A 22,671-nucleotide genomic window follows, 5' to 3' on the forward strand; every position below is an offset into this window, starting at 1 on the left:
GAGAACGAGGTACGTGTGACTCCTATCAGGATTGTCGGTACATCGGACGGTCTTGCTGGTTTTGTTTTACCATTGTCGAAATGTTTGTGCACCGGGATTCCGAGTTTGATCGGGTTGCCCTGAGATGGAGGTTTTTCCTCCGCGGATCGTGAGAGTTTAAGATGGACTAAGTTGGGACACCCCTGTAGGATTTAATCTTTTCGAGCCGTGCCTGCGGTAAAGTGGCAGATTGGAAATTTATAATATCCGGTTGTAGAGAACTTGACACCAGATCCGAAATAAAATACACCAACCGCGTGTGTAACCGTGATAGTCTCTTTTCGAGTGAGTTCGAGAAGAGAACACGGTGGGGTTATGTTTGACTCGTAAGTAGTTCAAGATCACTTATTGATCATTACTAGTTGCGACCGTTATGCGTAGTTTACTCTTCTTACTCTTGTAGTCCTAAGTTAGCCACCATACAATGCTTAGTGCTGCTGCAACCTCACCACTTTTCCATTCCATACCCATTAAGCTTTGCTAGTTTTGATACCCATGGTGATGAGATGTTGAGTCCTTGTGGCTCACAGTTTGCTACAACAACAGGTGCAGGTACAGGTAATGCGATGATCTGACGTGAGAACAATGCTTGATTGCTTTTGGAGTTCTTCTTCATTTATCATAGGTTGGGTTCCGGATGGAGCCTGAAATTAGCAGGGTAGATGTCGTTCTTTTTCGTTTGATTTCATCCGTAGTCGGATCCTGCTCTCTTCTGTATGATGGTTGCAATATATTGATGTATTCATGTTGTAGCTTGTGGCGAGTGTAAGCCTTTATATGGTATTCTCATCTTTTCAGTACATGGTATGTTGTAATGATATCCACCTTGATATGCGCTCGAAATTCGGTTGTGCCCCAATCATGAATTGGGATAGAATCGCATCTTGGGCGCTACAGAGAATCTCCGGCAGCAAGGCCCAATCCCGCCTGGATCTAGTCCTCTGATCGACGATGCATCCAGGAACGGCACCCGCCGGCGACACCAGGTAGCACGCCTATGAGCCACCTGCCTGTATGCCGCCATCGAAGTCACCGGGGTACCCCCGACCGCCAGTCTGTTGTGGTTCCTCTCGCGCCTCCCCTCCAGATCCGTCCGACACTGCGTCAAGAAGAACCATCGTGCACCAAGCCGGCGAGGAAGCGGCTCGTGCCACCCAACACAGCCGCAGCCACGATCTGGATGGGACCATTATCCCAAGCACGCCACAACGCCGCCATCACCAGCTTGACCCGCAGAACGCCACCGCTCGCCCAGTCCCGTGTGGGCCGGGACACAGCGGCTGCCGCGGAGTTCCTCCGCCCACAAAACTAGGGTCGCCGCGAGAGAGCACCTTGTCGCCGCCGTCGACATGGGCCTCGCCCGACGGCATCCTCCGGCAGCGGCGTGAGGGGGAGGGGATTGCGGGCGGCGGCACTAGATTTAGGTCGAGTCGCCCTGGACAGGGACGACCGAGGTTTTTTTTTTGCCCGCATATTACAATTTCTATGTAATAGTACAGATCAAACTGATTTTCGATGGAATGATTGTCAACATGAACTCAAGTTACTCAGATTACGCTAATAAGGTTCTGCCAATCTTTCTTTGTGAAACTAAGATCTGGAAGGGAGTACAATTTTAAGAGGGCAGTTCAGAATGTTACAAAAGGCTAACCTTTGCCAAGTGGTCGGCACGATTTTTCAGTGTCTCCTTTTGCTCCATGATGAGATTAGAGAAGTGTTGATCCCTCTTGTTCTTAAGATCCAATAGCTTTCTGAAAGTGTACTTCAATGTGCTATCTGGCTGACTCAAGTTTGCAAGATTATGTTCAACGACAGATAGGTCATTGAAAATTAGAAACCCGAAATCAAGGCCAGTCACAGTCAGCCCAAGGGACAGCTCTCCGAGCATAAAAGCTGTGAATGGGGGATCTAAGCAAACATTATAAGAAAATCTTTCCAAATTCCTCCAAGCCAAGTGGTCGGTTTGGAATTCCAGACCAGAGGAGGAGGTATCTATCACTACCCTAGCTCCATGCATAGCACAAATAGAAAGCAGATCTCGTATCTCCTTGTCACTGTACAGGAAACCAGAAGGGTTAATTGTAGGGCCAGAAATATAGACCCAGGCCCAATTTTCTTCCTCAATTAGAGCTTTGTTTAGAGCCATTGGTTCAATCTTGAATCCTGAATCTGAATTTGTTGGAATGGTCAAGATGTTTGCGTTCATAAACTTTGCTGCTGAGACATAGTGCCCATTGGTGCCCAAAGGGAAAAAGAAGGTACCTTGTTCTTGCACGCAGCAAAGAACAAGCTTGTTGAAGAGTGCAACACAGGTGCTTCCATAGATAATTTCCATACCGAAGCCATCTAACCTGTCAGCATAACGGTCTCCTGGGAAACCACCATAGTAATGTTTCACCAGCTTTTTAATGCCGAATGAACATCAGTTTCAGAATCCGTGATGTTCTGCCTAACAAAACTTTCAAAAATGGAAGTGTTCACCACAGAAGGTACTGGCAAGAAGCTGCGGTCTAGATCCATATGAATGATACTAGATTCCTTGGAATCAGGAACGAAAAATTCAGCTTCTTTTAGGGTTGACATAGCTGAATTAGAAAATCCTATCATCTTCTGAGGTATCACTTCTGTAGGTTGTCTCTACAAAAGAGCAAGCAAACATCAAAAGCCTAACCAAAAAATAAACATTAAGGTCAAAAGATATTCCATAGGCCCCCTTTCTTTTGAAGTGCGATATTCCATAGATACCAGGGCACATTATTATTATTACTCATAGTTAGACATCATGGAACATAATCAGTCATCCTACTAATATATTTAGCTGTTCACTCTGAGTACCATCCAACTAGATGGCTGAGTTATGCTGAGAGGAATGTCCACTGTTGGCACCATTAGACAGAACAGTTTTCCATTATCATGAGGATGAGTGGAAAACTGGGAGAGTTAAGACATGATTACCTCTCGCTGTGCATGCCGGTTGTCAATTTGGAACGCCAGTAGCTCGCGAAAAAGACAGCCATAATACTGCTGGCTGATCACAGAAGTATGTTCTTCCAATAGCTCAATAGTTTGTGACAACGCCTTATAGACAATTTCATCCTCAGATATGGCAAAACCAACTTCCAGATCAGAATAAACCTGCACAATAATCCAACTTCCAGATCAGAATAAACCTGCACAATAATCCAAAATAAGGTAGAGCACATGCAGATTAAAATATTTAGGAAGTTTCTAAAGTAGGTGTAAGAATGCAGAGAAGTTCAAATACAGTGTAGGATCGTCTTTAATGTATAAGACCAACCATTCATCACATATACACATCCCCCAGTGGGGTCAGGGCGTTAGGATGAGACACATAAGGTATTTAACTCATCATAATAAATCATAGTTAAAAGGAGACATGAGAGATCGATCCACCATGGAACAAAATTGATGTGGTAAAGTTATAGGCACCTGATCCTTTACTAGACCACAGAGTATAACTGCATGCGAAGCGAAGGTAGGGTGTTCTCAGCAAGATACTTCAACACACCATTAGAGTTTGGCGGGCTAGACAACACCAGATGCTCTGAAATATCTACGAACAGCCGGGAACCAACATCTCTTGTTGCACTTAGTATATTCACTAGAGCATCACTGGTGATAGCCTCAAACTTAGCCATGCCAGTAACAACCACCTGAGGCTTCAGTCTCCTGATCAACTCAATCAGCAAATCTGATTGGCGTGGTGCTTCAATTACAATGACTGTGTCTTTAGCATGGTTACAATCTGCTCTTCCCTGAAATTTTAAGAAGAAGCATTAACATCAACATTCTTGAATCATCATATTTTCTTCACCTAACAGGCATGCCTTTTCCATTATTCCCGTCGAACAATTTTTTTTAAAGAAGAAGAACATTGCACCATTAAGTAGTACAGGCTGGGTGTTGCTTGAAGAAGTGTTGCACTACATTCACAAGCTGCATATGCATGCATGGGCCACACACAGGGAGTACCTCAATTGCTGAGGATGTTAACCATTGCTTCGGCAAGTGTCTAGTCAGATGTTCATCCACAATTGCAAGCGCCGGTGAGAACAGTCGAAGAGAAATTTCTATGGCAATAGCACGAGAAGGGAATACAGCAACATTCTGGTGCACCAGAAAAAAAAAGGAGGATCATATGAAGCATATGATAGAAGCGGCAAATAAGTTGATCCTATGAATTTCTGGTATAAGCGAACGCAACTAAGAAGCCTTACATCAGAAGTTAATGGGATGTTGTAGTAGCTCTTCATAAATTCAGCAACAAGATTCCGGAAGTTTAAACATCCAAATGGAGGCTCACAAGGATTGGACTTATTCTCTTTCAAAACACTAGCAAGGTATACTAGGAAGGCCATTTTTTCAGCAGCAACCGAATCATTATCAAAGGACAAATCAAGGGAGCTGCTGATTTCATTGAACCCATCTTTAAGAATCTCAAACAATTTCTTCACCTGAAAATCGTCTGAATTAGTACTACTTCCATCACTATATTGTTTACTTTACAAATCTAAAAGAGTGTGAAGGAACCTGAATGGGTTTGTGAAGTTGACAGCTATACACAGACAAAGCATGTGAAACACGGCCACCAGATTTCATGTATGCCTGGGCTGTGCGTGCAGAGACAGATTGGTCCCCGACAAGGTCCATAAAAAATTCAAATTGATGTGGGCTGTTTTGTTCAATTTCAACTAAAGCTGAAATATCAGTGCCGGCAGCATGGAAAATTATCAACTAGTTGGTGATGATCCCAAACAAGAATATCAAATTGTAATATGATACTATGAGGCAAGAAATGGAAAATCTATGCCCTACTAAAACCAGAACATAATGCTGGCATGGAAAGATTTCCTGGTTTCACAATATTGATACCTGCATAATTTTTGTTTGCCAGAGCTTACTGATATGGAATCCACGGCGTAGAAATAGGCGTTCACAGACACCTTGACCTGGTCGGCCTCCTATGCTGAATATCATGATACCCATAGGCTTTATGACAGCTATCCCTTCTTCAACTGCCCGAGCAATCGACCCGAGGCCAAACTGGTCCTCAAAAAAAACCTGGAGGTAAGAGATGCAACAAGTTTACAAACATAACAAATAAGCACAAGGGAAATGGAATAGAACATTCAGCCATCATATGAAACATTGTCTTGATTAATACTATGTGTGCATCATGTCAAATGATGATGAAATGCTTAGCAACTGACAAAAACTTCTATTTATAGGGATCAAAAGAGATATGTTGCAACAAAATGAAGTTGTGCAAAAGGTTGAGGTCGGGGTGAGGAATTTCAAACATGGAATACTGCCAAAAGAGTTATTCTAGTATCTAGCATTTAGCCTAGTTGCCCTTTTAATGTAGACTGCCAGTCCTGTCCTTCCTAACCATCCAGTTAAAGTGTTAAATTGATTATGATACTAGTGGGACCAAGTTTTCAGTACAGATCCTATATTATTTATAAAAATTATTTAATTATATCAGAGCTAGCAACACATGCCTACAAGGAAATAGCATACACTCCGAAGACATTTTTTTCTTATATCTGGTTATATACAAAATGTAGTTACTTCAAAGAGCAATCAAGAAATATACTCCTGGTACTCCTACAGTCCTACACATGTCAATACATTCTCCTTAAGTGATAATCATGAAGAAGATATATCTCTACTTACCTGAAGAGCAGAGTAGTTGCTCAAGGAGTGCAAAAACTTCTCACTTGAATTTTCAGTCATAATCTTTGATATTGCCTCTGGATTGGGGTTAAGAATCTGAAAAGCAGATTTCGAGAGTGAGCAATTTCTTTCAGTTCTGGTCTACTATAATTTCCTTTCATGATACAGTAATAACTAACCGTACCTGTGGTATGCAGCCAACAATGCAATCAAGTTCTATCTTGTTATCTATACAGTATGAAAGAAGATCAGATTCATGGAATTCAACTCTATCCAGCAATGTTTTTCCCTCCCTGTCATAGACCGGGAGACCATTGTCGTCTAGGGCATTCAAGTACAGATTTATCCATGCAATCTTGATGGCCCTTGGGTTCTGACAGAAATAAACAATACTCAGCTTGGGTTCTGACAGAAACAACGGCTGGACTATGAAGGTAACAACTAGCTGCTTGCAAATTAATTTGTTTGACTAACATGTGTGGATCAAAATCTAATTGGATGTTACTTCCCTCTTTCCTGCTTTAAAGGACACACTGCTCAGTTCAAGAAAAAAGGACACGATGCTCAACATGGTTGGAACAATGTGCGGTATTATACTAGATCCTTGCTCAAAATTGAATAAAATATGCTCGGTAGATATTATTTTCCTCAGAGGTACCAAAAGTGTTATATCATTAAAGCAAAGTAAATGTATAACTGATGTGGCTCCCAGTTCTATAGCAATGACGATATAAGATAAATTATTGACAGAACTAGAGAAAACCACCTTCAAAGGGGACAATTTCTCTGCAAGCGCAATAGATATCCAACCATTGCCACACCCCAGCTCTGCATACGTCTTATCCCTGGAAGTGGAATCTTGATGCTGATTAAGGCCCTCATAAAAAGCGAAGGACCAATCTTCAGGAGTGAAAATGCTAGGTATCTCCATCATTGTTAGCTTCGTGCTTTGCTGGAACCCTAGAAGCAGTTGATAAATTAGAAGAGAAAAATTGATAGTAACATTCTCAAAGTGTGTAGGCTATGCCCTATTTTTTCTCTTACTGCAATAAGTTTGATCGCTGCAGTTAGGATTGTTCTGCCAAAGATGAATTGTAAGAAGAAAAATAGATAACATCAACCTCCAAACTCTGCAGCTTACACAAAAGAATGAAAAAAAAAGATGCTTAGAGGCCATGAAAACATTTCTCTGAGTACCTCATTTGATCAATGCCTTGCTGTGTGCTAATCTCATGTGAACTTCAGTTGATCCTCTATAACTATCAAACTTCCACAAGAAAAGAAGGTGGTCACATTGAAGCCATATTTTTGAATGCAACTAGCTCACACACACACACAAAAAAAAGTGTCTGTTTTTGGTTCACTTTCTCACACACATAAATCTGGCTCCAACTAGTCACCAAAAAAAAACGTGTTCCTACAAAAACAAATAGTATATGCATATATTTCTAAACAAGTGTCTGTAAAAAAAAGTGCTAGGGATCAGATACACTAACAGAGTAAACCTCACGCAAGGAGGCGCATCACATTATGTGTTGTACCGAATTCTGAAGCAACCTTAAAAGTTAAATAAATCTCATCAAGTAAACTATTTCAGACAGATCCAGAGTGCCATTGTTTCCATTTTATATGAACACCAAAAGTCCAAAACAGAGAGTTTGAATTATTCAACAAGCGAGACTGAAGTGTTCCCTGCATAAGGAGCAGGGGGGTCAAGTCTCTGCGCAATTACACACTCATAGTCTCATACACAATTGCAGTCCAGGGACACCTGGCGCTTACATTAGTCAACAGCATTATAGGCCGCCACATGGTTTGGTTGATACTCCAGTAGAATCGCCCACGTGCTTACCTAATAAATACTACAATAACCCATAGACGTGACCATAAACAAGATCATTGTCATGCACGCATAGCTGTACTCTTACTTCTTTATTAGTAACGCAATCTAATCATCAAGACCTGATTCGTCGCAGTCCGGGAAATTTCCACGGCCAGACGGCCGATTTCCGCGAAAGGTGATACGAGAGGATCGGTGGACCGACCTTGGAGGTGCGGGTCGACGACGACGTCGCGGAAGTGGAAGGTGCGGAAGCAGTGCTCCTGCCCGGCGTCGAAGCGGCGGCGGACGGCGCCGAGGAGGCGTCGGGCCGCGGCGCGGGAGGCGCGGGCCTGGAGGCGCTCGAGCACGGCCTCGACGGCGGCATACGCGGCCTCGCCCGACGCCGCGCACGACGACAGGAAGGCGTCCACGTCCTTGCTTTCGTCCTCGCTCGCCGGTGCAGCCATTCGCCCTGGTTGGTCTCCGTCCGAGAGGAGGACTGGAGGACGCGGGCGGCGGCGCCGATCGTGGTGGCGGACGAGTGAGGTGAGGGGCAGAATCGTAATGGCTGCTTGGGGAGGTGGAAGAACCCCCGTGAAACAGTGCAGACACGACTGTCGTCGAGCCGTGGTCAACTGCCATGCTAAAATTAGCCCACTCAATCAAAGATGAACGCTGCTAGGAGTACACAGCCGACGCGCTGTGGACGATTCTCAAACGATGCAACGCATCAAGCCATCGCTGGGTGCAAAATTTCGTGTTTTGACCCTTTTATCAAACAAAATCAAGATCTGACCTCAGTTTAATTTTTTTTTGACATCTGACCCTTTTGTTACCGTCAAAGGGCACAGCGGTAGGTTCACGCAGGCTACCGCCAGGGCTTCCGGCGGTGGCATGGACGGCCCACTGCCGTTAGCTAACGGCCAGCGCAACACCCTACCGCCGCAGTCTTGGCGGTAGCCCGCGTGAACCTACCGCCGTAGGTCTTGGCGGTAGCCTGCGTGAACCTACCGCCGTAGGTCTTGGCGGTAGGGTCCTATGGGTTTAGGTTTTTACAAGTTTTATTTGATTGTTTGTTTTGTCACAAGTTTCATATGGTTTCACAAATAGCAAAATATGAGCTCACATATTAGTAAAGGTTCCACATAGCAAATATCAAACAGTTTACACATAGATTCGTAAGTACAAAATAGCAAATAGCAAACTTGTCTACATAGTTTGACAACCCCTACTAAACCATAGATGCATATGCAATAGAAATGTTTATAGTGCGGGTAAACCTCCCCCTCTCGTATGTTAGGGCTGGCCGTGGAGACAGATACGGCAGCGGATCTACTGGTTCAGGCGGAGGCGGAACGCTGGTCGGCATCCGACCGTTCAAGCACTCCCACCTTGCCTTGCCAGCTGGAGTTTTCGCCTCCGCCCTTCCCCAGCTGATGATATCGAACGCCGATGCACTTGGGGGCGGCATCCTGGCTCTCTCCTCCGCATTGCTCTCAAAGTAGATCCTCCGGCCCAAATTGCGCAGCTCCCAGTTGGAGTGCTGCTTGGCAACTTCAATGGTCCCTTCCCGGCGTTCATGGGAGATAGTTGGATCTCCCTCCATCTCTGTAGTCACTCTCTTCCACTCCTTCACACTCTGCGACCAACACTTCACATCGTCGACGATCTGTTCTGCCCTCTCGTGCCACCGCACTGCCCTCGTCGCCTGTAGGAACTCGTCTGAAAAAGCGGTCACCGGCTGCAGAAGCTCGGGGCAGGACTCGTACACGTACGAAAGTGGCAAGCCGGACGGGTCGTGTTGGAGATGAATGGGCGATGGTTGCGCCACTGTTGCAGACCTAAACATATGGATGAATAACAAAAGTTCATCATTAACTAAATAAAATACATATATCAAGATGGGTCAAATGCAATATCATATTTACTCCACTACTTGCATCATATAAAATTTTGCCTACTCCAATATTCATCATATCATAAAATTTGTTAACAAAAAAGTTGAGAAGTTGATGATTCAGCATTTGTTAAAAAAAATCTAAGCCTAAACCTAGGGTTCATCAACTAGGGAGGGTTCTGTTGGAAATATGCCCTAGAGACAATAATAAATTAGTTATTATTATTATTATATTTCCTTGTTCATGGTAATCGTTTATTATCCATGCTATAATTTTATTGATAGGAAACTCGGATACATGTGTGGGTACATAGACAACACCATGTCCCTAGTAAGCCTCTAGTTGACTAGCTCGTTGATCAATAGATGGTTACGGTTTCCTGACCATGGACATTGGATATCGTTGATAACGGGATCACATCATTAGGAGAATGATGTGATGGATAAGACCCAATCCTAAGCCTAGCACAAAGATCGTGTAGTTCGTATGCTAAAGTTTTTCTAATGTCAAGTATCATTTCCTTAGACCATGAGATTGTGCAACTCCCGGATACCGTAGGAATGCTTTGGGTGTACCAAACGTCACAATGTAACTGGGTGGCTATAAAGGTGCACTACGGGTATCTCCGAAAGTGTCTGTTGGGTTGGCACGAATCGAGACTGGGATTTGTCACTCCGTGTGACGGAGTGGTATCTCTGGGCCCACTCGGTAGGACATCATCATAATGTGCACAATGTGACCAAGGGGTTGATCACGGGATGATGTGTTACGGAACGAGTAAAGAGACTTGCCGGTAACGAGATTGAACAAGGTATCGGCATACCGACGATCGAATCTCGGGCAAGTACTATATCGCTAGACAAAGGGAATTGTATACGGGATTGATTGAATACTCGACATCGTGGTTCATCCGACGAGATCATCGTGGAACATGTGGGAACCAACATGGGTATCCAGATCCTGATGTTGGTTATTGGCCGGAGAGTTGTCTCGGTCATGTCTGCATGGTTCCCGAACCCGTAGGGTCTACACACTTAAGGTTCGATGACGCTAGGGTTATAGGGAATAGATATACGTGGTTACCGAATGTTGTTCGGAGTCCCAGATGAGATCCCGGACGTCACGAGGAGTTTCGGAATGGTCCAGAGGTAAAGATTTATATATGGGAAGTCCTGTTTTGGTCACCGGAAAAGTTTCGGGTGCTACCGGTAACATACCGGGACCATCGGGAGGGTCCCGGGGGTCCACCAAGTGGGGCCACCGGCCCCAGAGGGCAGCATGGGCCAAGTGTGGGAGGCGACCAGCCCCAGGTGGGCTGGTGCGCCCCCCCCCCCTGTAAGTGCATCTAGTGCCACCCCTAGTTGGTTTTGGAGTATTGACGACAAAGTTGGTTGAGGGACTAATGCGTTTGTGAGAATTGCAGGATAACGCAGGTAGTGTCCCTCATTGATTCGGTTTACCTACCGGAGATTACCCGTAAAAATGTATGAAGACATTGAAGACAATGGTGGTATGAGAAGATATTCATATTGAAGACTATGACATGAGAAGACATTGCGTGAAGACTATGGAGCACGAAGACTGTGTGGTTTCGTTGTTTCCTTTTCTTCTTTGTTGAGTCATAGGAACCACCGTACTGTTAAGTGGGGTCCAAGTGAACTAAGTCAGAGTGACTGAAGTGATGCTCAACCCAAATCCTATGTCTTCGAGCGAAGACAATGAGAGCAAATCTTATCCAGAGTTGGATGAGTCAGCTTTGCTTGTAGCCCAAGTAAAGTTGCCGTGTGTGTTTGAAATCTGACCGTTGGAACACGTGTCAGTTCCTTAGTGACCCAGGGTCATTTCGGACAAATCAGGTCGGGTTGCCTAGTGGCTATAAATAGCCCACCCCCTACACCATAAATTGGTGGCTGCTCAGAGTTAGTATACGGCTTTTGTCGTTTGAGAGCAACCCACCTCGAAGCATTTGAGAGAGAGAAATCCTTGCGAGGACAAAGCCCAAACACCCAGAGCCAAAGAGTGTTAGGCATCACTGAAGTCTTTCTGTCTGTGTGACCTGAAGACCTATTACACTTGAGGACTGTGTATCCTCCAGCCGGTTAGGCGTCTCGTTCTGAGCATCCAAGAGTCATTGTGGATTGCCGGGTGAACGGAGTCTGTGAAGGTTTGGAAGTCTACCTTAAAGACTTACCAGAGTGATTGGGCGAGGACTGGGTGTCCTTAGCTCAAGGGGAATAAGGTGAAGACACGGTCTTCTGAGTTGAATCTCAGCCTCCCTAACCAGACGTACAGTTGTCACAGCAACTGGAACTGGTCCAACAAATCATGTGTCTTCAACAAGTGACTGGTCCTATCTCTTCCCTCCTTTACTTTGAGTCTGTCTTCGTGAAGTCATTGCTTATCTGTCTTATCTGATTGACTTCATTGCTTGACTACTATTGTTGATTGGCTTCATACTATCTTCCATCCTGATCCTACTACCTAGCTGCTATTAGTCTTCGTACGATAACGCTATTGCATACTTGACTATGGCTTGCTTGTTGTAGTATATCTTCCGCTGCATATCAATTAGGTTATTTCTATTGTTTGTCTTCGAAACTTTCACGTTTTGAAGACTTTCATAAAAATTGCCTATTCACCCCCCCTCTAGTCGACAACTAGCACTTTCAATTAGTATCAGAGCAAGGTACTCCCTTGTTCTGTGTGATTCGGTTTAACCACCTGGAGTTTAGCTATGTCGACTGCAGGGATAATCAAAGTCTCCGCTGCTTGCCCCGTGTTCGATGGAACAGAATATCCCTACTGGAAGAATAAGATGCGCATGCATCTTGAAGCCATTGATGTCGACCTCTGGTATGTCGTCAAGAACGGTGTTCCAAAGACCGATGAAGGTGTCACCCCTGCTGATGTCAAGAAGTTCATTCAACTGGACTCGACTGCAAAGAACATCATATGTGGTCATCTGACCAAAGGACAGTATGGCCGTGTGAGTGCTCTGGAAACGTCAAAGTTAGTCTGGGACTGGCTATCCAAGGTCAATGAAGGCATATCTACTCAGAGAGACCAGAGAATCAGTGTTCTTCGCAATCTCTCCAACCGCTTCAAGAGAAACGACAATGAAAATGTCCAGCTCACGTTTGATCGCCTCACCGACATCACAAATGAGCTTCAGGCTCTCGACGCCACTGAGATCACCAAGCATGAAATTGTCAAGACGCTGCTGAGATCCCTTGACAGCTCCTTTGACACCCTTGCCCTCATGATACAAGAACGTCCTGACTTCAAGACTCTCGATCCGTCTGATATACTTGAAAGGCTCAACACACATGAGTTCCAGCTTTCTGAGAAAAGAGATATCTATGGCCCCAACTATGGCCGTACTCGTGCCTTGAAGGCAAAAGTTGTTTCCTCATCTGAAGAAGAAGAATCTGACTGCGGTTCAGATGATCCTGAAGATATTGGAAGGGAACTTGCTATGCTTGTGAAGAAGTTCCAGAAATTCACCAAGAAGAAGGGCTTCAGAAAGTCTTCACGATCCAGTTCAAGAAATGATGAAGCTTCCACTCAAGACAACAAGAAGAGAACCTGTCACAAGTGTAAGAAGCCTGGGCACTACATCTCTGAATGTCCTCAGTGGGAAAACGAGAAGAAGAAGAAGAAGAAGAGCAAGGATTGTGACTCCGATGACAAGAAGAAGAAGAAATCTTCGAAGTCCTCTTCCAAGTCCTCATCAAGGTCTTCATCTCACAAGAAGAGCTCATCTGGCAAGGCTCGTGCTTTTGTTGGCAAGGAAATGGATTCAGAGGAGGAGTCTGCTTCTGAGGAGGCAGAGGTGGAATCTGAAGCTGAATCCGACTCCGGCGTTGCAAGTTTGGCTCTAGCCACTGCCTATGTTGCCAAGTCTATCTTCAACACTGAAGACATAGACTCCCACACCAACGCTGATGATGACAACGACGATCCAGCTCCCACCTTCTGCTTCATGGCATGCGGTGCCAAGGTAAAATCACGCGATGCTTACTTTCAAACATAAAGTGAAGATGACTCTGATTGTGAATCTAAACCCAGCTACAAACACTTGCTAAAATTGCTACTGAACAACAAAAGGCTATGGAATATACTCAAAAACTGTTAGACAAAAGCGATGACCTGTTGGACGCGGAAATGACACGTACACAGTCCTTAGTTGAAGACATAAAAAATCTTCATGCTAAGTATCAAGAACTTGAAAATCTTCATGAGACGCTCTCAACCTCTAATGAAAAGCTCTCCTATGATTATCTTCAAAGGAAGCAAGACCTTGAGAAATTGAAAGCGGCTCATGAAGATTTTCAAAAGGAAAATGTGTCACTTCGCGCTCAACAGATCAGTCCCGCCCAGGAAGGATTTGAACCACCTTGCTTAAAATGCATTGAGCGTGATAACGCTGCCTCTGTTGCTGAATCTTTCACTGCTGCTACTGTTGCTCTGTCTTCAACTACTGATGTGGTAACTAACCCCTCTGCGGAGGATACCACTGCTATTGCTGATGAAAATGCTAGGTTGAAGACATTGCTTGAAACAGGGATGTACAAAAGTTTGAAGGGACATCAAACACTCTGCGATGTCCTCAAAAAGCAGATTCTGAACCGAAACCCTAGGAAAGAGGGTGTTGGGTTCGAGAGGAAAATGAATGCTGATGGTTCCTACTGGAAGCCTGAGCAGTATCCCAAAACCACATGGGTTGCTGCAAAGGAACCTTCAGTGGATCCATCTACTTTATCTGGCTTTACCTGTGCTAATCCTATTATCATTGATGAATCCTTTGATGCAAACTATAAACTATTCAAAAATCAGAATGGTGAAGTGTTTGCCAGGTATATTGGTACTAACTGCAGGAATGGACCGCCAATGAAGAAGATCTGGGTTCCCAAAAGCTGTCTTGAAAATCTTCTGGTGAATGTTGTCATGACACCACCTGTGAAGAAGACAAACCCCGGACCAAAGGCGTCACATGGTCCAACGGCTTCATACGGAAACAGGACTCACTCGAGTCACCCTAACGCCAATGTTTTGCAGGGAAATCATACTCAAACTTATGAATATGAGCATGTGTCTTCAAACCGCTACGTTCATAATACTAAGAACTTTTCTGCTTATTCATAAGAGTATCATTCATCTCCTGCAAGGCTATTTGCTAGGGCTCCAAAGCCGAAATTCTCAGATGCTGCACTTAGACTCATTGCTTCTAAGCCACCCCTGAAGATGTGGGTGGTGAAGAAGAACTAACTCTCCTTTGCAGAAAATGGTCTCCAGCCAGCAATCAATGGCGTCCAATATTATTGCTGGGGACCTAAAACACAAAGGGACGCATGATAAAATGACTTACTATGCATTCCACATATGAATCGCTTACCTGTCATACTGTGTGCTAACCTTCATCTATGCTGTGATAATCCAAGTGTGCATCAAATGCTTATGCTTCGCAACATACATTGTGAAGCCTATCCCTCTAACTGCACTGTAGGGTACACCAAAAGCTTCAGAATGGATTATTGACAGGGGATGCACTAATCATATGACTGGTGATCAAAGTCTTCTCATGGACTCAACCTTACGTCCATTCGACAAGAGTCAAATCACATTTGCTGACACTGGTAAAGGCAAGGTATTGGGTCTAGGTAGAGTTGCAATCTCAAAGGATCAACACATGGATAAAGTGATGCTTGTTGAATCCCTTGGATTCAACTTAATGTCTGTCTCAATGCTTTGTGACTTAAACATGATTGTGATATTCGGAAAATATCGTTGCCTTGTACTAATGGAATCTGACAAATCTCTAGTCTTTGAAGGGTATAGGAAAGATGATCTATACATGGTAGATTTCTCAGCAGGTCCAAAACTTGTCGTATGTCTTCTTGCAAAAGCTTCAGAATGCTGGCTCTGGCATCGAAGGCTGGGGCATGCAGGCATGAGGAACTTGCACACTCTCGTCAACAAGAAGCATGTCATAGGCATCGAAGGTGTCAAGTTCAAGAAAGATCATCTGTGTGGTGCCTGCGAAGCTGGAAAGATGGCAAGGGCCAAGCATCCCTCGAAGACAATCATGACGACATCACAACCCTTTGAGCTGTTGCACATGGACTTATTTGGCCCTACTCACTACTCCACCCTCACAACAACGGCGTGTCTCTATGGCTTCGTCATTGTTGATGACTACTCAAGATACACATGGGCGCACATAATTCTCTACAAGACTGAAGTACAAGATGTCTTCAGACGATTCGCCAATCGAGCAATGAAAAACTATGGCGTCAAGATCAAGCATATCAGAAGTGATAACGGCATTGAATTCAAGAACACTGGCCTTGATCTTTATCTGGATACAATGGGAATCACTCATGAATTTTCTGCTCCATACACACCACAACAAAATGGCATTGTTGAGCGCAAGAACAGAACCCTTATTGAGATGGCTCGAACAATGTTCGATGAGTACAAGACACCAAGGAAGTTCTGGCCTGAAGCCATTGATACAGCTTGTCACATCATCAACCGTGTCTACATCCATAAGCTTCTGGGCAAAACATCCTATGAGCTCCTTACTGGCAAGAAGCCAAATGTCAGCTACTTCAGAGTCTTTGGTGCTTGGTGCTGGATCAAGGATCCCCATCACAAGTCAAAATTTGAACCCAAAGCTCATGAAGGCTTCATGCTTGGCTATGGAAAGGATTCACACTCTTACAGAGTCTTCAACCTCTTCCACTACAAAATCGTTGAAACAGTGGATGTGCGATTTGATGAAACCAATGGTTCACAATGAGAGCTCCTGCCAAGCACACTTGATGAAGCTCCTTCCAGTGAATCTATCAAGCTGATGGGAATTGGTGAAATCATGCCCTCTGAAGCACAGCCTGAAGAGGAACTTATCATCTCTGCACCAAACCAACCTGAAGACAATGCTCAGTCCGAAGACAATCCTCCCAATGATGACAATGATCAACATGAGCAAGGGCTTCGTCCAGTTCATCCTCGTGTTGCAAATGAAGTACAAATCGAGAAGATAATTGATAGCATCAATGCGCCTGGTCCGCTTACTCGATCAAGAGCAACACAGTTAGCAAACTTCTGTGGGCACTTTTCATTTGTGTCAATATCTGAACCCAAGAAAGTTGCTGAAGCTTTTATGGAACCTGAATGGATTCAAGCCATGCAAGAACTTCAACAGTTCAAGCTGAATAATGTTTGGGAACTGGTCAAGCGCCCTGACCCTCGCAAGCATAACATTATTGGAACAAAGTGGATATATCGAAACAAGCAAGATGAGCATGGTCAAGTCATCGGAAACAAAGCACGTCTTGTGGCTCAAGGATATACTCAAGTTGAAGGAATTGACTTTGATGAAACATTTGCTCCTGTTGCTAGGCTTGAAGCTATTCGCATACTGCTAGCCTATGCAAATCATCACAACATCTTGCTATATCAAATGGATGTAAAGAGTGCATCTCTCAATGGCAAGATTGAAGAAGAAGTGTATGTTGCACAACCACCTGGCTTTGAAGATCCAAAACATCCTGATATGGTGTACAAACTCAACAAAGCACTGTATGGCCTCAAACAAGCTCCTCGCACTTGGTATGATACAATCAAAGACTTCCTGAAGAGCAAAGGCTTCAAACCTGGATCCCTCGATCCCACGCTCTTCACGAAGACATATGATGGTGAACTGTTTGTGTGCCAAATATATGTGGATGACATAATCTTCGGCTGCACCAACCAGAAGTACAGTGATGAGTTTGGGTACATGATGCAAGAGCAATATCAAATGTCCATGATGGGTGAGCTGAAGTTCTTCCTTGGTCTTCAAATCCGTCAACAAAGAAATGGCATCTTCATATCTCAAGAAAAATATCTCAAAGATTGCCTGAAGAAGTTTGGCATGCAAGATTGCAAAGGTTACACGACGCCAATGCCAGCCAAACACCATCTTGGTCCCGACGACAATGGTAAAGAGTTCGATCAAAAGGTATACCGCTCCATGATTGGTTCTTTACTTTACCTATGTGCATCTAGGCCAGATATTATGCTTAGTGTTTGCATGTGTGCTCGATTCCAAGCGGCACCAAAGGAATCGCATCACTTAGCAGTGAAGCGAATTCTTAGATATTTGGCTTACACCCCAACACTCGGATTATGGTATCCAAAGGGCTCAAGGTTTGATCTGGTTGGATTCTTGGATGCTGATTATGCTGGTGACAAGGTGGATCGCAAGTCTACATCAGGCACATGTCATTTTCTTGGTCGATCACTTGTCTGTTGGTCCTCAAAAAAGCAGAACTGTGTGTCACTCTCAACTGCTGAATCTGAATACATTGCTGCTGGATCTTGTTGTGCTCAGCTTCTGTGGATGAAGCAAACTCTCAAGGACTATGGCATCGATCTGAAGCAAGTCCCTCTCTTCTGCGACAACGAAAGTGCCATCAAGATTGCCAACAATCCAGTTCAGCACTCGAAAACAAAGCACATTGAAATTCGTCATCATTTTCTCAGAGATCATGTCATGAAGAAAGATATTGACATCATTCACGTCAACACTGAAGAGCAACTGGCAGATATCTTCACAAAGCCCTTAGATGGGAAAAGGTTTTGCAAGTTATAGTGTGAGCCAAATATCTTGGAATCCTCGAATGTCCTGTGATCAGGCACACATCCTAACACTTATGCATGTAGATGACTTAGATGTGCAACACACAAAGTAATGTATATCTTCAATCAATGAAGACTTACACTCTGAGTGTGAATATATTAACATGGAATTTGACTTCGGAGCGCCACGATAATTGTGCGCCGTGTCTGGGTCTAATACTTCCTATACGGTAGGAAACGCCACCACCAAATTTCTCATTTTGAAGTGTTTCACTCATGGCGTTATTTTGCAAAGACTTCGCATTTGGTTTGTCTTCAGTTTCAATTTATCTTCGTGATTTTCTGCGCTATGATGATTTGATTGCATATATATATATATATATATATATATATATATATATATATATATACTAGTGTTCTGTCCTCTACATCATTCACTTATAGCTATGTCTTCACTGCTGAATCTTTTGAACTAAGTGAATGTGATCGGACCCTAATCTCTCTATGCTTACTATCTCAAACTCTATCTGTCCAAATCATATGCATTCTATTGAAACTGTCGAATGTCTTCTCTGCATCCTTGTCAGCAGAAGACACAGAAACAAAACATCAAGTCCCATTTAAATGAATCATCTTTATTGTCGATATCCGGAGAAGCCGGAACGAACATCCAACATACCTGGTGGGCGTGGGAACGTGGGACAATTCTAAATGTGTTGCATGCTTGCCACGTACCCCACGGATGTGAACAGACAGGGGCACCTGCGTAATTGCGCTGTGCTGCACACCTACTTATAAATATGTGTCCCCTGCGGTAAAGAAATCCTTCTTCCACCTCTCCACCTCCGTCAAAACCCTAGCGCCACCGCTAGCTCACGACAACGCCGGCGACGAAGCGCTTAGCTGCCGCGACTTCTCCGACGCCGTCCTCACGCCGGCCGCGGACATCGTCCTCTCCACAGTCGCCGTAGGTGTCCTCCGTCGCCAAGTTAGGGCACGGTGGACTGAACTGCTCGGTCTCCTATTCTTCCCATCTAGCAGTTCTTCGTGTGGTAATTATAACTCTATTTTTACCACCTTTTTGATCTTCATGATTCATCCTATTTACCAAAAGTGGTTTCTGCCTACTCAATGTTAAATCTATTCTGTCTGCATCTCTTAATGCCTAGTATATTCACTTAGATTTCCTATCTAGTTTGATTCCTCACTTGTACTTATTCACGGATTGGTACAAATCTGGAACCAACTCACCTATATAAGTGAATGTCTTTGCATCATGAGGTCAATGTCTTCAAACTGATTTATCTTCAAAATCTTCTGAGAATGCATATGACCTCTTCCCCTTCCCTCGCATCTCTAATGCTGTCACAGGTACATGTCCGTGGGAGAATCCCTAGGTTCTCATAGTCTGCATTCGTTTGCAGAATACTTACAGCATCATATCAATTCTCCTGAAGCCAGTTCCTGCTTGACCAGCAAGCGTAAATCTCTGAAGCCTTTGAGCATATTGAAACCATTCAGTTTGAAGTTCATGGCTGCAGAGAAATCAGTCAGGAAGGATGGTAGACAGCATCGTGGGGGAACTTCTAGGGATCTGCCTGATGATCTTGCAGATATATATAAAACAGATCCTGAAGAAGATTACAATCAACGCAAGACTCGAATCCAATGGATTCGATGCTATTGGGCTGAACAGTGGTACAAGTACAAGTTCGTCACCCAGGAGTACGCAGAGAAGTATGCTATCAAGAGTCCTTGGGGCGATATTCTCTATCGAGGCCTTCCCCCCAAGAACAGAGCTGAAGCCATTGAGCAAAAATTCTATCCTTGCATGGTCCATGGACCACAGCCTGAAGAAGCCGACCCATCATCATTGCTCTGGTGTCGTGACGACAATCTCTTCAAGCGCAACTTCCAGTTTGCTATGTCTTCAACAAAGGAAAACAAGAAGTCATGGGGATTAGACTTCAATCCTGGTCCCTCTGCTCCCCATGAGGATGGGACACGTGAAGCTGAAGAGAATAGAATTGGCCCCTTTGCAAACCTTGATGGTCTCATCTCCTACGTCTTGGTCTAGGGTGCCAAAGTGGATCATTCCAACAATGATGCTGATTCTGATGAAGCCCCAGCTCCTACTTCAAGGCCGAAGAAGCCAAAGAAGATTAAGGCTTCATCATCAGCCGCACCTCCAAAAGCTTCTCGTGTGAAGCTATTGGCCACTGCACCTCCTGAAGCCAGTGTGCAGTCTGAAGATCAATCCCGTATCTCCAAGAAGACGGAGAAGAAAAAGCAACTTGTCAGGCGTACTGATCAAGCTCTGACTCCTGCTGCTATTCTGCGTGAAGAACCCATTGATCTATCAAGTGATGAAGATCTTGCGGATGATGCTCTTGAGCAGCTGATAAAGAGCAAGGAAGAAACAGAAATCTTTAGCAATTTGCCTCTCTTTGATGTGGCCATCATCCACAATTTCATTGATGAGTGGTTCGACACCCCCAATGTCAGCTTTGAAGATTTACAGCTTCCCATTGGCCTCGGCGTCTCTTTTAATGGCGCCATTGCTTCTGAGCTGGCTCTCACTCAGCGAATCGTTGAGCTCAAGAACAAGATTGATTATGAGAAGGCTCAATTCAAGAAGCATGTGGCCAAGCTAAGTGTTCAAGACGTCAGAAACTTCAAGGTCATGCTGCATGAGCTTAAAGAAGCTTTTCTGAAGAAGCGCCAAGAAGCATAAGGCTCTCGTGAGCGCATGAAGAGTTTGGCTGATAAGTGTGTGCTTGCCTATAATGAGGCTGAGAAGCGCAAGTCACTTAGCCGTCCTGGCATTGACCCCAGGAGCAGCAAAGAAAAAGAAGAAGCTACCTACAGATCAGCCTGCGCCTTCAAGCCAAGAAGCTCCTCGCATTATCTTCCCAAGTAGCATGACTGGCTCGAAGCCAAAGGTCACCACAACCGCTTCAGAATAGAAGAAGACGAGGGCTGTAGAGGCTGAAGCCAGAAAGAGGAAGAATACCGAAGCCTCTGATGCCGCTCCCTCCAAGAAGAAGCGCAAAACCAAGAAGAATCGGGCTGCTCCCACAGAGCCCCTTTTTGTTGAACCCATATCAGTGATTCATCCTGCATCTGCATCCCAAGAACTTCACATGACTGTTCATGAGCCTGCTTCCACAGAGGCTCCTGAAGCTGAAGATATACCAGCAGCTGAACCCACCGCTGCTGAAGACATTGGTCATCATGACAATGTTGAAGATGATGAAGTTCTTCCTCAGATCGAATACAATGTGGTATCATCGCCTGTTCATACGAACAGCGAACTCATCAGCATTGGTCGTCCTCTGACGCCAATTGCACATGATGATTCATGGGCTGATCGCCCGCAAGAATAAGACTCCAGCAGCACTCCCCAACAACAACAAACCACACCATCGGTACAAGTTGAAGAGGATGAGGGCCTACCCACTCCATCTCCAAAAGCATCGCCTGTACTCCAAAGGCTTCACAAAGGACCAAGGCCTCAAGCTCCTCTTCCGAGCGTTCCAGAAGGAGAAGTGCATCATCAACCTATTGCACGTCAAGTGCTTTCAGAAGCCACTCCTGCTATGAATGTCTCTGTGTCTGAAGCACCAGCTGCTGAAGACAATCCGGCTACATCAGCTGATGAAGAACGTCAAGAAGAACGTGTCTCTACTCCCCCCATTCCTGAAGAAATAGTTCATGAGGTGAACGTGTCTATGCCTGACCCTCCAGCTCCTCAAGTGGAGGTTGAAAATCCTGAAGTTGCCACAACCAATGCAAGTGAAGCCGATGACGTTGTCATGGCTGAAGCTCATGTGGAGCTTGCAACAACCAGTGTGCCTGAAGCTAATGCGGCCACTGCACCTGAAGCTAGTGAGGCTACTGCTCCTGAAGCACCTGTTGTGCAACCTGAAGCCTCAGCTGCTGCAACTGCTCCTGTTCCAGCCCCAAGGCCCTATACAATTGAGCAAGCATATAACCATGGAGAGCTAACAACAGTCAGATGGCCCGTTCTGGTCCCTCCGCCTAATGTCTCTGGTCCTCAATTTGACTATCACATTGAGCATATGCCTCAGGTCCAGAAGCCCAAGCCAAGACTGCCAAGATTTCCTGGTGCCATCACCGCTGTCGGGTCCTTCAAAGCAAATGGCTTCAAGAGCCACAACACATTCTTTGATAGCTCGAAGAACCCCTACACGAAGCCAAGAATTGCATCAGATCGGTTCTGGAGTCATCAGCAGCGAAGCTATTACTCCTGTGTTCTGTATGATCAAGGGCGCATCTTCCCTCATATGCGCCTCGACACTGAAGCCATTACTGGACTGCCCTGCTTAGAAGAAGCACTTGACTGCTTTCGTGATGCTGGGCTGCTCAGTTTTGTCACAGATAAAGAACACTGGAATGAAGAGCTATTGCTTCAATTCTATGCTACACTGCACATTCGCGGCTACAACAGAGATACGAAGACTTGGGTTCTCGAGTGGATGACCGGAAACGTTCATCATGAAGCCAAAGCTATGGATATCATCGAGCTTACAGGCATGTCCACTCCCAGAGAACTCTATGAACCTGGCT

The 22,671-nt window shown here is 44.7% G+C and overlaps 1 pseudogene; it reads right to left on the bottom strand.

Annotated features, from left to right (window-relative positions):
* Positions 1–1,533: 1,533 nt before the first annotated feature.
* On the bottom strand, positions 1,534–8,274 carry LOC123091127 (methionine S-methyltransferase-like; annotated as a pseudogene).
* Positions 8,275–22,671: the final 14,397 nt, after the last annotated feature.

Source organism: Triticum aestivum, chromosome 4B, assembly GCF_018294505.1.
Source record: "Triticum aestivum cultivar Chinese Spring chromosome 4B, IWGSC CS RefSeq v2.1, whole genome shotgun sequence".
Lineage (NCBI taxonomy): Eukaryota > Viridiplantae > Streptophyta > Magnoliopsida > Poales > Poaceae > Triticum > Triticum aestivum.